We start from the raw sequence: 9,921 nt of genomic DNA, 5'->3' as shown, positions 1-9,921 counted from the left end.
TGGGTTTTTTCCTCCACAAAATGAAAAGAACAGACATAGGGACGTTTGGGTGGATTTTTCAAATTCAGCGCTTTTAGCCAGCACCAGAGATCCTCGTCTTTCAGTGGAGGAGGGAACGAGTACTCAGATCTCTCCTTTTCATGTTCAAAACATCATTCTGAAAGCGATAGTTTCCTCTTTTTCCACTTGTTGTGGCACCCACGAACTGAACAATTAATGCTGCTCATGTTTGGACACTTCTAGCGTACTGTGTTCCCACGTAGATAATCACTGACGCAGTGGCAAACCAGAAGTTGCTTGACAAAATGGAGCCGCCCACCCGACTTCCTGAATAAGGTGAATATATTGTTGTTATCAAGAAAGGTAATGCTAACAAGTTGACTTTGGGTCACATATTTGGTTAACAGATATTTTTACAAACTACATGGTGGTTTTCATCACTGCTGACTTTGGGTGTGGGTATTAAAATTCATGGCCGACATATTGCCTCAGTAACTGTGGCACCATCTGTGAAGTGAATGTCACAAAGCTATCAATGGCTGCTAATTAGTGCTAACATGCAAATTAAATAATATTAAAATTCTCCTTAGCAGAAATACTGGAGCACAGACTTCTTAGATGGTCTGTTTGTACAGTTAACCACACGGCAAGCCATATTACCTCAGATATTTCCAATCATATGCTCAGAATGGACAAACATGAACAAATCCACAGTAGCTAGCAGTCACCCACTAGCCTAGCAGTGGCTGCCTGGACCCGGCAAACACAGTAAAACAATCATTCTATCTCAACTGCATGATTTCCATAATTATTCAAAGCCAAAATCTGACCTTTTGCCCCTGGCAACCATTTGATGTCATTACTGACTCTAAATTGCTTTTTTTTTCTACAACAATGTGAATTTTAACAACATATTAAGCAATTATTGACATTTAACCTATATAGAGCATCCACTTTTATAAAGTGTAATAATCAGTATTGTGCTCAGACTGCATTATGACAGAGACAGAGGGTTTTTGCACGGTAACGTGGAAATCAAACCTTACTGTCTGATATGTGAATACAGGTAATCCTGTTTGTGTGTGCACTGTGTATATTGTCACTCTCACTTCTTTTGTTGAAGTTCAGGGCTGTCTGGTATATATTTTACCACGGCTCATTAAAACGTGGATAATAATATGCAGAATATGAAAATCAGCCTGTTTTCACTAATTTAACATGTTAACCTCATGTTATTGCTGCTGCTTATAACAATAAACCTATTTGCATCTCCACTGTGAGAAACACACTGGGTTTATTTCACCATTTTAGGCATAGCTGTGGGAAGTCCCTTCTGTTTTTCATCTGCGTCTGTGTGAGAAAACGACGTCTGGGAGTGATTTGAAGCACACTGTGACCTGCTTGGCAGCGGGGCCCTCAGGGTTTGTAATGTCAGCAGAGAGGATGTTAACAACGTGGACATGGGAATTTGATACATATAACTCACTTGTTGCTCATCTTGCCAAGACAACACAGAAAAGCTACATTTGTGCTTTTTTTTTAAAGTGTATTTTAGCCTAGAAATGTTGCAAAGATTTTACATTTTAGTGCATATTATCATGGTCAGGAAGCTGCTGAGCACTCGTAATGCAAAATATTAGTGATTAAACAGATATGTTTGTAGAATTTACAAGAGATTTCTAAGTGTGGAAAAGAAATAAGTCCCTTATTTTAAGCGTTTTCACCTTTCTTCCGCATGTAAACTGCATTTTTGCCATAGACTGTTCTATATATGCTGGATAAAACCATTGTGACATCACCCATGGGTTTTCTGAAAAGAAGATTCAAATCTCAAATGAGTCATGTTTGGGGAAGACCAGTATAACCTGGGCAGGACAAAGTAAGCTTGGATATGTCCCAACTTCAGTTACTTAACAAGCAAGGCTACAGCTAACTTTGATTCAGGTGTTTGATAAAGGCATTCTTCTATGAACTTGGCAGTGGCTTTCATAACAGATGGGTTGGGAGTGGATATGAAAATATGTGACTGGCATATTGCCTTGGTAACCACTTCACCATCAATGGACCTGATGTCACCAAACTACCTGCTAATTAGTAGTAACCTTGTGTTAACAAAGAGAGCAGGTAACTGTAGAAAAGGAGCTGACCTAACAATATATAGACCTTGGTTCAATTACTGCCTACTCTGCCTGTGTCTTTGCACAAGACTCTTCATTGTCTTAATCTACCCATCTGTTTTACACTAAGGAATCAGGAGATAAGCACCAGCACCAACAGTTCTCAGAGCCTACGTTGCACCTGTGAAGTATTCACAGTGCTCCACTTTTTCTACATATTGTTATGTTACAGCCTTATTCCAAAATGGAGGAAATAGTTTTTTTTTTAAATCTCAAAATTCTACTCACAGCACCCCATAATGAAAACATGAAAAGGTTTTTTAATTAATTTTTGCACATTTATTAAAAATAAAAAAACTAATAAATCACATGCACATATTTATTCACACCCTTTGCTCAATACTTTGTTGATGCACCTTTGAAAGCAATTACAGCCTCAAGTCTTCTTGAATATGATGCCACAAGCTTGGTGCACCTATCTTTGGGCAGTTAAGCCCATTCCTCTTTGTAGCACCTCTCAAGCGCCATCAGGTTGGATGTGGAGTGTTGGTGCACAGCCATTTTCAAATCTTTCCAAAGATGTTCAATCGGATTCAGGTCTGAACTCTGGCTGGGCCACTCAAGGACATTCACAGAGGTGACCTGAAGCCACTCCTTTGATATCTTGGCTGTGTGCTTAGGGTCATTGTCCTGTTGAAAGATGAACCGTCACCCTAGTCTGAGGTCAATCACTGAATTGATTGGACGTCAATTAAGCTGTAGAAACATCTCAAGGATGATCAGTGGAACCAGGATGCACCTGAGATCAATTTTGAGCTTCAAGGCAAAGGCTGTGAATACATACATACATGTGATTTATTAGTTTTTATTATCATTATTATTATTATTATTATTAATACATTTGCAAAAAAAATTCACATTGTCATTATGGGGTGTTGTGTGTAGAATTTCATCTATTTTGGAATAACATAACAAAATGTGGAAAAAGTGAAGCGCTGTGAATACTCTCCAGATGCAGTGTATGGGGGAGGACTTGCTTTTAGCGCCAACCTCAAGTGCATAATCAAGGAACTGCAAGATTTGTCACTTCTTCGTGGCTTCATTTATCAGGTTTGGTCTTGATTTCAGGGCACTTAAAATGGGCTTTTTTCAAAACTCAGACTAGGGTGAAGATTTTCAGAAATTCCAATGCAATTTTTATGTATCGAAAAATAAAAAAGGGTTCATGGCCTCTCATTGGGAAAAATGACTGCACAGTGAGGGTTGTATCACCACCTGCCTTCGCTTGCTTTTGACAGCACTTGACATTGTGCTTTGCATTTCTGTATGGATGAGATATTGTTTAAAATAGTGCTTCTGGAGACAGGGTTTTTCTTTTAAAAGGAAGTCAGAAAATCTGTGTTCAAAAATACCCATGTATATGTGGACTTAGGCCAAGTGTTCTGAAAATTCTAGCTTGTACCGTACTAATCCAGGATTATGAATTCTCAGAAGCAAACAAACAAACACGCACACACACACACACACACACACACACACACACACACACACACACACACACACACACACACACACACACACACACACACACACACACTCATCTTCAACCGCTTAGTCCAATTAAGGGTCACAGGGGGCTGGAGCCAATCCCAGCAGTCATTGAGCGCAAGGCGGGGTACACCCTGGACAGAACGCCAGTCTGTCGCAGGGCCACAAACAAACAAACAATATGAAAATGTTGGTTTTATCAAGCAAATGTTTTATTTGTTTCAGTGGGATGCTCTTGATCATTTTCATATGGATCCCATCATTATGAAGTTCTCATATTCTTCATTGAACATCAGAATTTTTTTTTTTTAAATCAGGTACCTGTACTTTGAAACATTAAGTATTTTAAAAACACCCTTTTTGGTCAAATATAACAATAATACACAGATTAATAACTTTTGTGTGCACTAACATACTGCATGTTTTGCATAAATTAGATTTTTTTTTTTGTAAATGTTTTTTTTTTCTTCTCTAGCATGTCAATAAATTACTAAAAATTAAATTTGTAAAGGTTAATACTCCAAAAAGTAAACAGAATTTCGTTATTTTAATTGTTGTTCTTCATAAAGAATCTCCAGATGTCAAATAATTTATGATGAAGTGCTAAATGTTAAAAAATAACAACATAAATGTTGTGTGTGACTTCACCTACCTTTAAAATTGAATTTATTTCAAGAAAACTGTTTTGCAGGAACAGTATGTTTATTAATTCATCATTTTCCTGTTTGCTGTATTTTAATAATAAAGCATTGGGCTGTAAAGCCAGAAAGTAATCACGTTTTTAATTAATCTGCAAAGGACTGTTTCTGTGTAACATTCAGATTGTTATTATTCATTTGTTTATTTATTGAAAAGTAAGTAGAAATTTCCTTTTATAATTCATTATTTATTTTACAGACATAACAATGAAGAAAATCCATCTAAATCATATTAATACAGAAAGTATTACATTTGAGTCTTTTGAACAGTGTACAGAATTTACAAATTTAAGAAGGTAAGAGAAAGAGAAAATAGTGTGAGGGAAACACTGATGCGAGGACGAAACAAGATGGTTTTAATTCTGTGTAATCTGTGGAAACTCCTTGCCAGCAGTGAATAAACCACAGAGAAAAACAAAAAGCAAAGAGCCTTAAAAGACCAAAAGGGGACAATGGAGCTTTTCTGTACAAGACATTATTTGAAGAGTTCAGATGCAAAACCCTGGAAATCCAAAACTACAAAAACTAGAGCACCACACTCATAGAATGCAAACCTCTGCCAACACTAGTTTCCAATTTCACAAATTTTTACCATGGAAAAATTTTTAAGATCAAAGTCCTGTTAGAAGTGGCTTTTCATAGTGTGAATGGGTGAATGTGAAGCATAATTGAGCATCTGATGCAGATGGAAAAACGCTATATAAAGCGCAGTCCATTTACCATTTCATAAGCTAAAATATAATACAAAATATAGATCAAAGGGGCTTTTCAATGTTAATATCAAATGTCCACTAAATCCGCAATACGGAGCAGATCCAGATCAAACTTTCTAAGGTGATAGTGAGTGCCAGTCTGCACATTACTTTCAAATATGAGAGCGATTGGAGCCCATTGATTAAGATATAATGTAAAATATACATTAAATGGGGTTTTCAATGTTGGCGGAGGAAATTAGTTGAGGCAAGGATGTACTTAGCCAACTATTAGGCTGCAAAATATTAAAGAATTTTAACATATATTTATTTTTTGATGGAAATCTGCACAATTTCTAACATATCTTCTTTTAAATTCCAACTTTAAATTGCATTTTCTCCATAAAAATGAATGACAGGATTTTGCATTTGAAACCTTCATTTATTGATAAATATATCTCATAACTCATAATAACAGCTTATGATTTCTGCTTCCATCCATTGTTAAGAGTATGCAAAGATAATGTTAAGTTCTATATATTAAGAAAGCTCAGGCTGGAAAAATCACATCATGCCAATTAAAAACAAACATACATCACATAAGTAACTGTTTACAGATTGGATAATAATTATTATTATTAATAGTATAACCTTATCTCCAGTTCATTAAAAATAGAAACAATTCATCATTATCAAATATAAATTACTATTTGCTGTGACATATGTTTCTTCGAGATACCAAAATACCAAATCTCTTACAAATGATTTCAGCACTACAAAAAAAAAAAAAAAAATCCAGCCAAGATTATAGAATAAAATAATAATACTACTAAGAATAATTATTAATAATAGCAGTAGTAGATTTTGTTCATAAAGCACTTAGTCAAAAAAAATCTAAAGTGATGGATAATTAAAACAAAGACACGGAAGTTAAAAAGAAACTGCAAAAATACAGAAACCATTAAAAATATTTTAAAAAACAGTAAACCAAATAAAACTATGTAGTATCTTTTAACGGTACAAAACAGACACATTTGGAGGTTGACCTTACATGATGTGACTTCCTAACATCCAAAGGAAGAGTGTTCCATAGGGTAGGAGGACAAAAAGATTAGCCTGCTGACTTCTTTTTAACACTGGAAACAATACAAAGTGAGCCTGCATCCTGAAATTGCAAAGTGCAAGATGTATATGAGTAATACGAGCTCGGTGCGAGTGTTGCGGTTTCTTTTGGGTAATAAGTTGTATCGGAGTCTCAGTGGGACTTGGAGTTTGACTTGGGCTTTTGTAACTAATTGTACCACAGGACCTCTTGTTCATTTATCTTATGCATTTGTTCAGGAACAGATGAACTAATGAGAGCAAGAATTGGTCTATATTAAGATTAGTAAGTAGTTGTTGAGCAATTAGTGAGTTAAGTATTCCTTCAACAAAGGAGGCGCACTTTAGCTTGTTGCCAGCGAGGAATCAAACGAACTGTGAATCAGTTATCATTTTGTTTGGCCTTCTTGCACACACACCTGTCTCTGCTCAGCTTCAGCCAAGTGCGATGGACCTGATGCTAAAATATGCTGTGGATCTCGTCAAACACGGCATATGTTTACCTGCCCTGCCCTGTACACCGCTTTGCATGGCAGTATCTCCAAACTATCTGCCGTGGCACTCGCTCTCACAACTTGTGGCAGAGAAACCCCATTTCTAATTCATAAATGCCAAAAGGATGGATTCAAAATTCATGAACAATCTGTCCTGCAACAGCCAGTGATTCATGTGACTGTGGGGCAGTGGAGACACAGTGCAACAGAAAGGAAAAGTTCTGCCTCCCCTCATTTCACACACACACACACACACACACACACACACACACACACACACACACACACACACACACACACACACACACACACACACACACACACACACACACACACACACACACACACACTTATTCCTTAGGCTGGATTTACAGAGAAAAATCTTCAGTCACAAAGAGAATTTTACAAAAAGGGAGCTCCTGTTGACATTTTAAGTTGCCTGCAAATTTTACGTATTGAGTTAGAATATTTGCACAATTGCAGTTTTATTGATTAAACCAAAAACAGGTACATTTTATATTTTTTAAACAATATATAAAATGTTTTAAATAGAGTGAAGACAGCAGAGTAAATCAGTATGATCCTGATTTCAAGCTAAATGATTTGAAATTGATATATTGCTGGCTTTCTGGTTCATTTCGGTCAATAAAATTAAATACACAAAAAGGAAAAAAGCAAGCCTTAAAGAAAATTAACAGATTTTTCTTCCGTTTCCATTTTATTTAAATTTTTAAATAAACCGTAAAGTGAAATATATTTATATTTTGGCAATGAAAATTAACCTGCATTATTTTTTCTGGGTAGTCTCATTTGTTTTGTTTTTTTCAAATATGACAGTTAAATTTAATAGCTAAAAAAAAAACTATGTCCAAATCCTTCTACAATGTGTTGTGTGTGCCCCCCCACCAAAGTAATTTCTATGAAATGATCAGATTCATCGATTGGACAAATACGGCACAAAACAGAACATTTCAAATTTGTTTGATCTGAATAATGATGCAAAAAGAAGCATTTAAGGAGGATCACAATGTCATTTAAAACACTGAAAACATCTATAACAAACCAGAACTCTTTAAAGCATCTCTGTAAATTACTATGAAAATGTCACATAAAAAATCTTGAATATGTTTCAGTTTTGGTATTCTGTAATTGTTAACCTACACTGCCATCTGCTGGTTGTACACATACATGACAACTGGTACAGCTAAATTCAGTACAAATCGTTTGCTGTTCCCATCGTCACAACCAATCAACCACAGCCGTAGGCGGGACTCCAAGTGAAGGCTTTGTGGTTCCTTCTTGGTTCTTGGGGTTTTATACAACCCCTGGCAAAAATTATGGAATCACCGGCCTCGGAGGATGTTCATTCAGTTGTTTAATTTTGTAGAAAAAAGCAGATCACAGACATGACACAAAACTAAAGTCATTTCAAATGGCAACTTTCTGGCTTTAAGAAACACTATAAGAAATCAAGAAAAAATATTGTGGCAGTCAGTAACGGTTACTTTTTTAGACCAAGCAGAGGGAAAACAAATATGGACTCAATCAATTCTGAGGAATAAATTATGGAATCACCCTGTAAATTTTCATCCCCAAAACTAACACCTGCATCAAATCAGATCTGCTCGTTAGTCTGCATCTAAAAAGGAGTGATCACCTTGGAGAGCTGTTGCACCAAGTGGACTGACATGAATCATGGCTCCAACACGAGAGATGTCAATTGAAACAAAGGAGAGGATGATCAAACTCTTAAAAGAGGGTAAATCATCACGCAGTGTTGCAAAAGATGTTGGTTGTTCACAGTCAGCTGTATCTAAACTCTGGACCAAATGCAAACAACATGGGAAGGTTGTTAAAGGCAAACATACTGGTAGACCAAGGAAGACATCAAAGCGTCAAGACAGAAAACTTAAAGCAATATGTCTCAAAAATCGAAAATGCATAACAAAACAAATGAGGAACGAATGGGAGGAAACTGGAGTCAACGTCTGTGACCAGACTGTAAGAAACCGCCTAAAGGAAATGGGATTTACATACAGAAAAGCTAAACGAAAGCCATCATTAACACCTAAACAGAAAAAAACAAGGTTACAATGGGCTAAGGAAAAGCAATCGTGGACTGTGGATGACTGGATGAAAGTCATATTCAGTGATAAATCTCGAATCTGCATTGGGCAAGGTGATGATGCTGGAACTTTTGTTTGGTGCCGTTCAAATGATATTTATAAAGATGACTGCCTGAAGAGAACATGTAAATTTCCACAGTCATTTATTGATATGGGGCTGCATGTCAGGTAAAGGCACTGGGGAGATGACTGTCATTACATCATCAATAAATGCACAAGTTTACGTTGATATTTTGGACACTTTTCTTATCCCATCAATTTAAAGGATGTTTGTGGATGATGAAATCATTTTTCAAGATGATAATGCATCTTGCCATAGAGCAAAAACTGTGAAAACATTCCTTGCAAAAAGACACATAGGGTCAATGTCATGGCCTGCAAATAATCCGGATCTTAATCCAATTGAAAATCTTTGGTGGAAGTTGAAGAAAATGGTCCATGACAAGGCTCCAACCTGCAAAGCTGATCTGGCAACAGCATTCAGAGAAAGTTGGAGCCAGATTGATGAAGAGTACTGTTTGTCACTCATTAACTCCATGCCTCAGAGACTGCAAGCTGTTATAAAAGCCAGAGGTGGTGCAACAAAATACTAGTGATGTGTTGGAGCGTTCTTTTGTTTTTCATGATTCCATAATTTTTTCCTCAGAATTGAGTGATTCCATATTTTTTTCCCTCTGCTTGGTCGAAAAAAGTAACCGTTACTGACTGCCACAATTTTTTTTCCTGATTTCTTATAGTGTTTCTTAAAGCCAGAAAGTTACCATTTGAAATGACTTTAGTTTTGTGTCATGTCTGTAATCTCCTTTTTTTCTACAAAATTAAACAACTGAATGAACATCCTCCGAGGCCGGTGATTCCATAATTTTTGCCAGGGGTTGTATAACCTCTTTGGGTTTTATGTGGTAACTAGCGACACCTGCTGGTGAAATGAATTTTTGGTCCGCCAGGGAGGTTACTGTATGTTTTTGTGGCGGCCTGTCTGTCAGTTATTTCTTGAGTTAGTCAGCAGGATGTAACAAAAGGACGTGAAAGGGTTTTCAGTTAAATGCAAAGCTGAGGCATTCTTTAGACCAAGAAAGAGCTGATTATAGATCAAGGTGCTGATCTTTTCTTGAATCCTCAAACACCCAGGAATTCAGTATCAA

This window comes from Thalassophryne amazonica, chromosome 15 (assembly GCF_902500255.1).
Source record: "Thalassophryne amazonica chromosome 15, fThaAma1.1, whole genome shotgun sequence".
Taxonomy (NCBI): Eukaryota; Metazoa; Chordata; class Actinopteri; order Batrachoidiformes; family Batrachoididae; genus Thalassophryne; species Thalassophryne amazonica.
Note: the sequence above shows the minus strand (reverse complement) of the source record.